Source organism: Hylaeus anthracinus, unplaced genomic scaffold, assembly GCF_026225885.1.
Source record: "Hylaeus anthracinus isolate JK02 unplaced genomic scaffold, UHH_iyHylAnth1.0_haploid 4, whole genome shotgun sequence".
NCBI lineage: Eukaryota > Metazoa > Arthropoda > Insecta > Hymenoptera > Colletidae > Hylaeus > Hylaeus anthracinus.
In genome coordinates, this window is record NW_026535289.1 from 4,151,627 (window position 1) to 4,164,431 (window position 12,805).

Sequence of the window (12,805 nt, forward strand, 5' to 3'; positions counted from 1 at the left end):
TCGAAGCCTTCATTATTATTATAATTCTTGTAATTAAAAACTAATATGAAATGTCTTTGGAATGATTTTAATTTATAGTAAAGAAAATTTTTTGAACTTGAACACTTTGAACATAATAGTTTGCTAGATGAGGAATAGAAAGCTACTGCCAGAGTCCTTAAAAACATGAATTGACAATATTTCTGATTGACAACTGAATAGGATTAAACAATAGTGTTAACATATGTACATATATTTAAATTTAAGTAGAATAATAGACGTGTCCTGAAATTACTTTAAATTGGTCGTTAATATCTCGACTTCGTTCCTTTTAATTCCTGTGAATTTTAAACTCCATTGTACATCGCAAACACTTAGAAGAATAATCACCATGCATTAGCATTGATTAGCATCTCTGCTTATTATACAAACATATACATCATAATAGTACTGTGATTTATACATTCATGTATTCTCACGCGAAGGCATTAAAAATCACGATCAGAGAGGCAAATCTAGGTTCGTAAGCATGAATTCAACTCCTGTCTTCGAAGAACGCTATTATTATGTAAATATGGTTTAGTATTAGCAAATAGAACTTTATTAATAACTGGTATTACATGTATTAGTATTTACCATTTCGAACTGGACGATTGTAGCGCTAATCCCTAGTATGTTCGCAATTTTTGAAACAGAGAATTTCCTTGTGGTATATTTCAATATTTGTAAACGTAATTTAAATGTCGAGCGAAATTATATGCTTCCAATAATCTCTACTGTCGAATTTATATACCTACTATCATTTTCATTTCAAAAAATTCCAATCCTTTTTCTGGATCGAATATTCAATTTATTACAATACTGCAAATTCAAACAATTGGACTTTCTCCTATAAATTGATTCCACAATAAAATATAAAAGTTGAAATATTTTATATCGTAGCTGTCTAAAAGCCAAACTCCATGAAATAAAACCTGGGGATTCATACTATAACCCTCGATTCAACATTTTTTTTTCCATTTACGTTTGCGATAAAGAAATGTATAAAAACTGCAGCTTTTAATTAAAAATGAATTTTTAATTAGTAATTAGTCAGACTTTCGAAAGGCATTTAATTATAAAATAAATTTCTCGAACAGGATACGCATCTGCATCGAGAACGTTGTATTATGAATAAATGGCCATTAGCAATAAGTATGAATAATGTTTATTTTTGCAAAAGTACTCCACGGCCCCCGTACTTAATTAATGAATTAATACTATAAGCGGCTGCGCGCAGCTAATTAATGATTAAACGAACTTACCAAGTGAAGTTCAATCATGATTGTATGATGCGCCTCTTCCGAAGAGATCATAATTGTAGTACCTCTCATTGTCCTCAGTGTCGCCACAAATTTTAAAGCTTAGGGAAAAATTGTTTCCCTATACTCCGCAGTCTCGTACGCCGTTCGCGCGTTCGCGACCAACTTCATTCTTGAAAGGCTTGCCGTAACCATTATTCCGGGTATCTCCCTTGAGATGCATGGGAGGGAGGGACTGATCTCTTCGGAAGAGGCGCATCATACAATCATGATTGAACTTCACTTGGTAAGTTCGTTTAATCATTAATTGTATTTCGCGCCTCTTCCTTGAGATCATAATTGTAGTTGTTTAAAGTTAGTTACGGCAACAAATTGACACGATAACATATATTTATGTGTGTTTTACCAATTTTTTTTTTTTTTTTTTTTTTATAAACAAACCAGGAACTTTCAAAACAAGATACAATGCTATTCTTTTAAAAATAATTGCCTTTCGTAAAAGGACTTAACATTCTAACACCGCCTCTGCAAATCGTCCAGTTTCTGAAGAAACGCAACGATCATAAAAACGAGCGAAAGTTTCGGAATCTTTCGACCAACCTGCCGTTTTCCGTATTACATCAATGTTCACACCTTGTTTTTTTGGCGCTGATGTAGCAGCGTGTCGCGTACTATAAGCCAAAAACGTGTTAACATTTATGCCACTTTTAGCCAAAACGCTCTTTATCCACCTGCTTAGAGTTTGAGTGCCCACCACTTTGTGTGGTTTCTTAAATGATATAAATAACTTAACTACCGACCTACGTAGTTCTTTGGTTCTGTCTAAATAGGACAACAACGTTGAAGCTGCGCATACGGACTTATCTTGTAAATAGAACGGCAGTCTTAGTACTGACTGTTTTTTCCCCGGGCCCGAAGTCTTAATGGTATCGGGAATTTTAATTTTCAACGTATTCTGACTTGATCTATAAATATTCCGCGTATCAATTAACGACAGAGTTTGCATACGGTGCCCCGTAACTAAAGCCAACAATGTCACAAGCGTGAGCGTTCGTCGTTCTAAGCTATTCTCATCGTTGGGATACCACTTCGATAAATATTTTAACACAATTCGGGGGTCCCAGGTCGAGTCACACCTCGATGCTGCTGGCCTTAATTTTGCGACTCTGTAACCATTTAACGAGCTATGCGAGGCTCCTTTGTCAAATTCCACTGTGAGAAACTTCGACATCTCACTTGTGGAACCTGTAAACGGGTCAATTTCTTCCCCCGCGCAAAATTCCCACCATTTTTTTAGGCCCGATTCATATTGGCGAAGCGAAGATTCTGATAATGAGGCTGTCAATATCTTGACCGATTCCAGTGGTACCTTTCTCCTAATGAACGCGTCCCCGATAATTTGGCGGCAATTAGTGTAAGCCGTTGCCACAAGGGATGTTCCTCCCTGCCGGAAGAACAAATTAAATTAATATTGAGCTGGACAATAATCGGTTCTTCCTCTAATAATGATAGAAAAACAGGGAACCAAGGCTAGGCTTCCCAGTATGGTACCACTACTATGCCCATTGATTCTTCACGTTCTATTTTCCTCAACATTCTTAAAATTACTGAAAAGGGAGGGAACGCGTAAAAGAACCATTTTTTCCAGCCTAACGTGAAAGCATCTATGCCAATCGAGTCTGGATCCCTCTGCCAAGATATATAACGTTTACATTTCGCGTTCACTCTACTTGCAAACAAATCTACTTGTGGGATGCCAAAATATCTAACGATCTTTTGAAATGCACTCTTGGATAACTCAAATTCAGTTTCTGGTTGTAATCTTCGTGACTCGTAATCGGCTTCGACGTTTTCACTAGAACGTATATACGCTGCCGAAATCCAAATTTCTCTTCGTTCGCACCATTGCCAAATTTCCCTGGCCAGTGCACTAAGATCCTCATGACGATTATCTTTCATTTTATTTATGTATGCGATTGCCGTCGTATTGTCTATTCTTAACAAAATACTACTTCGTCGTACGTCATTCGCGAAGCATTTTAATCCAAAAAACGCCGCTTTAAGTTCCAAGACATTTATGTGTAATTTTAAATCACCTGTATTCCAAAACCCGTGACAACGTCGGTTTTTACAGAAAACGCCCCACCCTGTACGTGAAGGATCCGAAAATATTTCGAATTCGAATTCTGGTTCATCTATTGGCGCACTCGCGGAGTGGATATTATCTTCCCACCACGTAAAATCCTCGTTTAACTCTCTTGGAATAAACATTTGTGCGTTAAAATTATTATTATTAATTTCAAGCGCGCAAGCTCGTACCTTTTCGAACCGTTTTATATACACCATCCCATATTTCAACGCCGGACAACGCGAAACTAAAGTCCCTACGAAAACCGCGAATTCTCTTATACTGCACCGGGTAGTTGTACTGAACTTCCGAGTGAGTTCGACGGTTCGTAGAACTTTGTCCTTAGGTAATTCTATGGACATTTTTACCGAATCAAAAATTAGTCCCAAATATTTACACCGTTGCGTGGGAATCGCGCGACTTTTTTCGTTATTAATTATAAATCCCAAGTCCTGCAAAAGTGTTACAGATTCGCGAACATTGTCAAGACATTTCTCGTTCGATTAATCGATAATAAGGATGTCATCGAGATAAAATACAGAAGTAAATCTTCTTTTTCTCAGGTATGCTGTCACCGGCTTCAATAATTTTGTGAAAACATACGGTGCTACATTTAAGCCGAACGGTAAACAGGTGAACTCAAATAGTTCTCCCTTATACAAGAACCGTAAAAATTTTCTGAACTTCTTTTCGATTGGAACCAAATAGTAGGCGTCCTTTAAGTCTATCGTTGCCATAAAATTATTGCGACAAATTAATTTCTTTGCTACCTTCCAGTTTTCGATTTTAAAATGCTCAACGTGAATGAACTCGTTAAGTCCCTTAAGATTTAGTATCATTCTGAATGTACTATCCGGCTTAGGAATTAAAAATATAGTCGACAAAAATTGTCCTTTTGACGTAGAGCATTTCTCGATAGCGCCTTTAGAGATTAATTTATTAATTTGTTTTTCGATTAAACCATGTTCGTGTTCGGACCATGTAGGTTCGACCGGAGGCCGGTCTTGTCTCGGATACGACGTGAAAAGTATCACAATACCCTGAACCCATTTATGGATCATCGAGACCTTGGTTACCTTTTACCTAGCATTACCAAATAATCTTAACCTCCCTGCTGGTTTAGCTACATCTTTCGATCAGATTAACGAGGTCCCCTGTATTGATGACTCGATCCTTTGCGGTATGCAGACTTCTTTGTCTCCGTCTTGTTGGATGCTGCATGATGACGCCCGCTCGACGTCGTTAGATATTTGTTGAACGTCGGTTGACGTGGTGGGCCCTTCCAGTTTTTTGTCTTCTTTTGTGCATTACTCTGTTGCGGAAGTTTTCTTACAGGTCTCAAATCCTTTGATGTTCGTTCCAAATTCTTAGCCGTCTTTATTTTTTCTTCTAAATCCGTACCAAAAAGCCACTCATCGACCGAAGTGTCGGAGAGAGTGTTCTTTAAGGACGAATTCAAACTCGCTAGAATAAGCCCTTTACGAGCCAGAGAATCCTCTCGGTGCACCGATGCGAGAAGTCTCTCTACATCGCTTAATTTTTCCAGCAACTCAAGTTTCTGAGAACTGTCCAACTTCAATGATATCGAGATCGCTTTACCCAACGCTGCTAGACATGCGGCGATGCGTTCTTGCTTCTCAACAATACAGTGATCTTTTTTAATAACGCCTTCTTGTACTGAAACTATAATTTCGGCGTTTAGTTTCGGTACCCCGATAAAAAAGCAATTTTCTGGCGGTGGGTATTTCCCCAACAGAGCGTTGACCTCCTCTTCCGGCAGACCTTTTTTCAAAACCTCCGACCACCGGAGAGCTAGGTCCTTGTGCACCGCAGCGGCGGTTTTCTTATCTGCCTCGAGGCGCGTCCCAAACACGTTCAAAATTTCCTCTTGTAACTCTACTTCATGTTCGGGAACTTCCGCCGTCTCGACCGCCGATGATTCTTTAATCTCGCTGTCCTTCTTGGTCCTCGAAACCGGTATCTCACAGATACACGATGATTGACTCGATTTTGTTGACCGAGAAATAGACGACTGTCTCGATGTGTATCGAGAAGTAGAGCGTGATCTACCAAAAACTCTAAAATCGAAATTATCTCTCGAATAACTCGATGAGCGTCGACCTCCTGATGAGCGTCCTCGAGATACTGACCGAGGTATCTCACGATCCAGCGAGTGTCTCGAACTATGGCAATGGCGTGAGCGACTACGTAACCCCGAACTTTTACCTGAAAACCATCGAATCGAGTTCCAATAACCTGTCTATTCCATTTTGTATCAACAACGTGAAGTTTGATGAAACAAGCCACACACGTCTCCAAGACGCGTTTAAAGGTTACAAGCCCCGGCCGTCCTAAATTTATGTACTATTTTCTTTCGTCACACGAAAGATGTGCGTTTGGTAAGAGCCAAGCACTCTGCACAACGACACAGCCGCTGCCAGAATCGACGGGTGTCGATACAGTACTCGAAACAAGAATTTACAAAATTCTGTTTCGAAGAGTCTCTTATCCCACGGACCAAAGAAATGGGGTTACCTCCTGACTTACGCTGATCATCCTTCCTTCGATGCAATTTCTCCTCTAGTCTACGAATTTTTCGATAGAGTCTGTCGTTCTCCTTATCGTCATCCATCGACGACGTCCTCTTCCTATCTTTTCGTCCCATAATATAATATTCTGTAATTCGTTACTCAGTATACGTGTGAAGACACTGACACAAAGCGAAAGAATGAAGTTGGTCGCGGACGCGCGAACGGTTTACGAGACTGCGGAGTATAGGGAAACAATTTTTCCCTAAGCTTTAAAATTTGTGGCGACACTGAGGACAATGAGAGGTACTACAATTATGATCTCAAGGAAGAGGCGCGAAATACAATTGAACACGCCTCTCGTCGCAGCGCCAATATCAGTGCACGATCTGATTAACGAGCTGATGCAGCTCTTATCGAACCGTACATTTCGACGATAAACTATCGAATGACCAAACCGATAACTGATCACAGACGATCCGGAATAGATTGAATTTAAATTGCTCCCAATGGTGAATCCTCGTAAGACACGGTACGAGCCTCCAATTAAACCTTTATGCACGATTAAAAGGCATTCGAGAAACTCGATAGGTTTAATTAATCGTCTGTTATTAACCGATTACTCGATACCGTGAAGAAAATCGCGGCGCGAACTCGATACGTGTGCCCACCTTGGGAATGAAATACGAGACTAGGATATGAATTTTATCGACGAAGTTTCGAAAAGGAAAAAGGAAAACAGTTGAAAATTGCAGCGTCAGCTGTCGCGAATATTAATGCGCCAAGTTTTGAGTCACGATTGTATGGAATTACGTGGACTAACATTATGTTGAATTACGGGCGACTTAATCGCCAATTATCGTTTATTATGATCTGCTTCAAGTATGGAACTGCGTAATTCGTATATTTACGAGTGAAGGGTTTCCAATGTTGGTTATGAGAATGATGTGCGATGATTGGAAAGAATGTTTCGAGAAATTAGAGGACGAGTGCCGATGCTAGTGGTAGGATCGAGCATATCACATCCTGGTGGAACGTGGTTTCCAATATTTTGTATTTATGTATGTGAGACTAGTAAGTAATGTTTTGAAAGATATATTTTCACTTAAATGGAGCAATACTGTGGTCATTGTTATTAGTCTTGCAAATAATTGTCTGGCATCTTTTAGTATTCAAAATCCTTTCACCCCTTGCATTTCACTAATACTACATAGTTTATATTTCGGAAGTACATTAAATCAAATATTTGTGATTAAAATGAATAATCGAGTCTAAGGAAATTAATTTTAATTAACCCCTACAGGCCTTATGTACTATCCTATTTTAATACAAACAGATTAATTTTGTTCAACAACAATGTATTGGGTTGTCCAGAAAGTTCGTGCCAATTTTTAAGAAACATTCAAACACACGTTTAAATTTTGATATATATTTATTGAATTATGTATGTACCATTTCATTCCACAACTTTTCCACCTTTTAAGGGGATGTCCACATGTTATTTGTTCTCCACTATTCCGATATATTCAGATCTGTACCTCCTACTAAAAATCGGCATGGACTTTCCAGACAACCCAATATATAACAATCACAAATGATTACTGTTTAAATGTTCTTAGTAATAATTAAAATATCAGTAGTGCAACATAGCCAAGAGAATCTAAAATAATATTTTCATTGTAAAACTTGGCATATCTTATATACATAGAAAATCTTATCTGCTCCTTACATGGTGCTTTAATTCGTAATCTAAAATGTGCCAATTGTCATTTAGATAAACTTTTATACTAGAAATTAACCAATCCAGTAACTCAATAAATACATAATAAACATAATTATAATTATTAAAATTCACGTACGTACTGCAATTCATTTTTATTTGTTAAACCTCAGATAGCTCGTGGTGCACGACAAACTTCTATCACCTAAAGAATCCAAGTAAGAACCGAGAAGGTTAACTAATACTCACTCGCTGTGAGTATTGAACTCGCTCCCAACCAATCCTTTTGTACTCGGAGCAGCGAAGCCAGTCACGCACCTGGTTCTAGCACCTGAAACATAAAAAGTGACACGAATATTAAAACCGCAGAAATCGTTCGAAAAGGATGCTCGCCTGGCACGAGGAAGACAATGAAGTTGCGTCAGACGAAGGCGAGTTCGCAGAGTAAAGTGATTAAGTAACGAGGACAGGGAGCCAACTTTTCGCACATAAATCATCGAAAATGATGCCTCTAAACGCGAGCCTCTCGTCTTTTCTGAAAATGGTGTAGGCAAGCGTCAGGCGAACGAACGTTGCGGCAAGACGATAATGTGGACGTGGGAGAACTGGCGCTGAAGAATGCGTAATTGTTTTGAAAGAGATCGAGCTTCGTCGTCTTTCGTGTGGGACGTGTGAAAGGCGGCTTAGGCTGCAGACACTGAGCATAAACGTCGAGGACAACTTTGAGTTCTTTCGTCGTTTACCCGCGTCGCCATTATGGGCCCTGTCTTTCAACGCGCCCGCTGTGCAACGAAACGATTGCTCAATTATCGCCGTTCGCGCAATCTATGCGAATCCTGGGTTCATTGGGGACTTGTAATAATTTCCTGGTGAGCGTTTGCGACAGCTGTTTTATGATTGAAAGGTAAATATCGCTGTAACCGTTTGCACTTTGAGAATATAAGCACTTGGGAAGTTCAAGAGAATTTTATGGGGCGACTGCTGGCAAAAGTATTCTTGTTAGTATCAGAATTTTCAAATCTGATTTACTTATTTTTTATATTATTTATTGAGTTATTTTCATTTATTTTCATGTATATCGGTGAGATAACATCAGAAATATGCACATTTATTTATGATCGTTATTCAAAATACGAGGAGGGTCACATAATAATGATCAAAACGTTGTTTACAAGAGTTTAATGACACTGACTCTGATTGTGCAAACTAATTAACACATGGAAATTATTCAACGAAGGTAATATATTTGTATATATGTAAAATAAAAAGATCAATGTTTTAAAGTTATCCTGAAAATCTATATAAAAATAAAATTGTGAACTGTTAATAAAAATAGGTTTTGAACGACCATACAAAATTTTAAAATCTAAGGAACAAATTAAGAAAATAATGGAATTCTAACAGAAAGAAAAGTACTTCAACCCAAAGCAATTCACATAAACTCATGAACTGATTTACTCCCAACCATTTCAATGATCAAACGAACACGAAGATGTAAAATTTTCCTTTCAACAAATTTTGTATCCGTTTAAAAATGGTTTCCCATGGATTTGTCATACCTGAGCAACTACATCGTATCGTAGGGGATGGGAATTTTCATTAGATTCTATATGAAAAAGAAATGGTTGCGTCGAAAAGTTGGACGTGGAGAGACGGAGGACACACAGGGTGCTCGACGACGAGGCAATTCGAAATTTCGAAACAAGATGTATCCGATCGCGAGAGGCAGTCGAGTGGAGACACCAACAATAGGGATTATTAGCATTGGCTGAGCCGACTTCAGGTTGATATTGGTCTCTCGAGCACCGACATATTGTAATCACGCGGATATATTGTGTTCGTGCAATGCACGCTCGCCTGGGCCCTCTCCACCCACCCTATTCTCCGTATCCACCTACTCCACCCCCGCCGCTTTCACCCTCCATAGCTGTCTCGTCCTCCCGTCGCGCACTCGCCCCCTGTCCCTCCCGTAGCCGATCAATGCCCTCTTCTCCTACCGATAACTCGATAATATTACACGCGAAAACCGCTTTCGATGTGCTCGCCCAGTCAGCGAGCCACTTGTGCGAGCAAATAACCAGTTATCGGAAAACCGATTTTATTTTTCAAGGGACGCTACCTTCGATAGTTTTTTCTTCCTGTGCTTCGTCGTTCCCTTCCGTCTCTACCACCCCTCGCAAACAGCCTTTTCTCTCTTCTCCTTGTTCCACGAAGTTCCTTTGTCTACCTGTATTTCGGTATTGTAGCGACCATATTGATAGCACAGCAAAATTTATGCAAGTGGTTCGATTCGACTTTTAAAAAACATTTCCTGGTTGTACGGGTATTACTGAGACACCTTGTGTATACATTTCTATGCAAGTGACTATGTATAGAAATATGTAGCTGGCTAGTCAAATTTAATGTTGTAGTAGTTAAATTAGTTTGTTTCGTTAGTTCGTTAAATTAGGTAGTTTCGTGATATTGATTTGATTTAATGAAAAGTGTATCTTTCTATCAATTGCACCACCTGTGTATAGAAATGTGTAGCTGACTAATCTAATTTAACGTTGGAGTTATTGAAACTATGACTCCGAAATGGTAGGTTTCATGATTTTCATTTGATTTAATGAAAAGTGTATCTTTTTATCAGTTACACTACCTGAATAATGAGACATCTCCGGTAACGGTTTAAAAACTTTCTTTTTAATTTCATTCCCCGCTTCTGTACCTCTCTAGTTTTTTGAAACGATCCTCTACTCTAGAATGAGGTTCTGACCATCTGGGTTGAGAAACTGCCTGCATCCGTTTACAGCGCGAGAGTGGGTCGTGTTAATAGCGGATGCAAGCATTTTTTATTGATTGGTATACGAGAAGATTTTATTTGTTTAGAAAACATCGCGAGATTAACGTCCCTGGCGTGTTTACGGGGCTACAGCGTTCATTCCTCGCGACAGCTTTGTCTTCCTGTCTCGCGTAGGTCTGTGCGATTAAGTTTGTTTAGAAAAAAATAGCTTCTAAAACTTACAGGGATTTCAAGTCATGGATGTCTAATCTAAAATTTGTATTTAATATACATCCAGTGTAAGAAGTATTCGTACAGCAATCAATTTAAAATAAATGGTTCCTGTACGAATACTTAATACACTGAATGTAGAAGAAAAAAGTATTTATATGCAATTATTTATACGAGTTATTGTTACGTCATTTATTGTATTCATTAAGCCAAATCATTTTGATTTTAGTATTTCAATTTATGAAGAATATATCGCCACAAAATAAATGGAATTTAAATTATATACAGTCTTTTATTTAACACATTCTTCTTGAGTATATATTTAACTGTATATTATAACATTATTTAATTATAACAGTATATTAACAGTATATGTTATATTTAACAGATTGTACTCTTTTCAATTTGAAAAGTAACTATTTTCATCATTACTAACACTTATTTTCTCGCTTCAAAGGTGCGACAAATATAAAATCGAAGCATCAATTGTCCGCAATAAATCCTTTCACTTATGTCTGTTATCAGCACTCCCAGTGAACATAGTATACTTAAATGAAAATAAATGAACAGTACTCATCCATATATACCCAATAAAAATCATAGGAAGAACTTATTCGGCGGAGTCGCGACGCTCGAGAAGCTCAAGATTCGTGGGGACGATAGGAAGGGGTACATTGCTCGCGCGAATCCGAGAATGAAATCACCCCTTTTACTCCACGAATTGAAACCCTATTTACGAACGACACAGCGCCGGTTTGGAATCGTTTTGCGTTAGATTTGTTTTCCCTCGTAGCAACCACTTCCGTGGACCTTTCATGCAAAGGATTTCGTTCGCGGGAAACTTCAGCCCTCTGTTAGGGGGAGGCGATAAGTTTAGGCTATCGGTTCCCATCGAATTAGCCGGTTAACCATGAATCGCGCCACCGTATCTCCAACGACCGTTGTTCCCCTTTTCTAGCAATTCCTGAAGAAGGCGATCGGGACGCGGAACGAGCAACTCACCGAGTCGGAAAACCTCTTCGGCTATTTGGACGAGCACGGGAGCCCGCGGAGGGCTACGAGGGCGAGAAGTCGGTGATTCTGCATGATTTGTACGTTTTATTGGACGCCGGGGCGATTTACATCGGGTGATCGTAAATCAAACGGGGCCCGTAACGGGATTAAAATGAGTTTCGTTCCACGGAGAAAATTGAAATTCGTAATCGGATTGGCTGCGTTAAACGCGTTCCGTTGGCGTTCTGTGTTTGCTCGGTGTCCTGCGCCGTGTTTATTTGTAATCTGGAGTAATTTAGTTGTAATTCGAAGTCGATAAATTGTTTGGAACCACTACCTTTAGATCCTTGTTCCAATACAATAAAATGTTGGGAATGGAAGAGAGTCGAAGCATAACAGAATTTTTATATTATTATAGAGGGTGTAGATTGATGTTAGTCCAAACTGTGACGTCTTACTTCAACAAAATTACTTTAATGTAAATTCATTGGTTAATGTGTTTTATCTTTGTTTTTCAACTCCTTGGTTGTCTAGCACAAAACAACATTTAGAGAATCAGTAACGGAATGAAAATTAAATTATTATTAAAAGAAATGTAAGTAAACACATTCATAATTTAATTACAAAATAATAAAAACTCTATTCCTAATATAGGACCATTTGAAGAGACAAATTAAAAATCTAACACTGAATTTTGAGATTTCAGAAGTAACTGAAGTAGACTAATAATTTTATCTTCAAGCTTGTTGAACATGAGACAATATTATATAAAAATTAAAATAATGCCATCAGAAGATATGCATGTATAAAAATGTAAAATTGAAGAGAAAAGAGAAAGAAAAATAATTTTCTTTCCGATCAGTAGCTCGGATAATCAAGGTCCTACTGAACCAAGTATAATACTCCATTTTTCTGTGTCTCTAAGGATCTTCCCAACGACTTAACGAAGTCAATTTCAAGTAAACTGGAAAGGAATAAATCTAATATAATATCAAGGAAAGTGACGTCGAGAAGCCAAATGTGGATGACAGTGACAGACACAGTGACGTATCGAGAGGTATAAAGTAGCGTCGTTTCGAAAATGAAAGGATCCCGGATGTCTTTTTTTCCGGCTTTTGTTCGGGCATCGATTCCCGGAGTATTCGTGCTTCAACAACTATT

The 12,805-nt window shown here is 38.5% G+C and overlaps 1 protein-coding gene and 1 long non-coding RNA gene across 3 annotated transcripts in view; one reads left to right on the forward strand and one right to left on the reverse strand.

Annotated features, from left to right (window-relative positions):
* Positions 1-12,805, forward strand: part of LOC128894563 (dipeptidase 1-like) — a 756,062-nt gene that overhangs the window by 13,165 nt on the left and 730,092 nt on the right. The gene's annotated exons all lie outside the window — the stretch shown is intronic.
* On the reverse strand, positions 1,720-2,377 carry LOC128894590 (uncharacterized). The gene is made up of 2 exons (XR_008461600.1): positions 1,834-2,377; positions 1,720-1,770 (listed from the first exon to the last, which is right to left on the reverse strand). It is a non-coding gene; the product is annotated as an uncharacterized LOC128894590 (long non-coding RNA).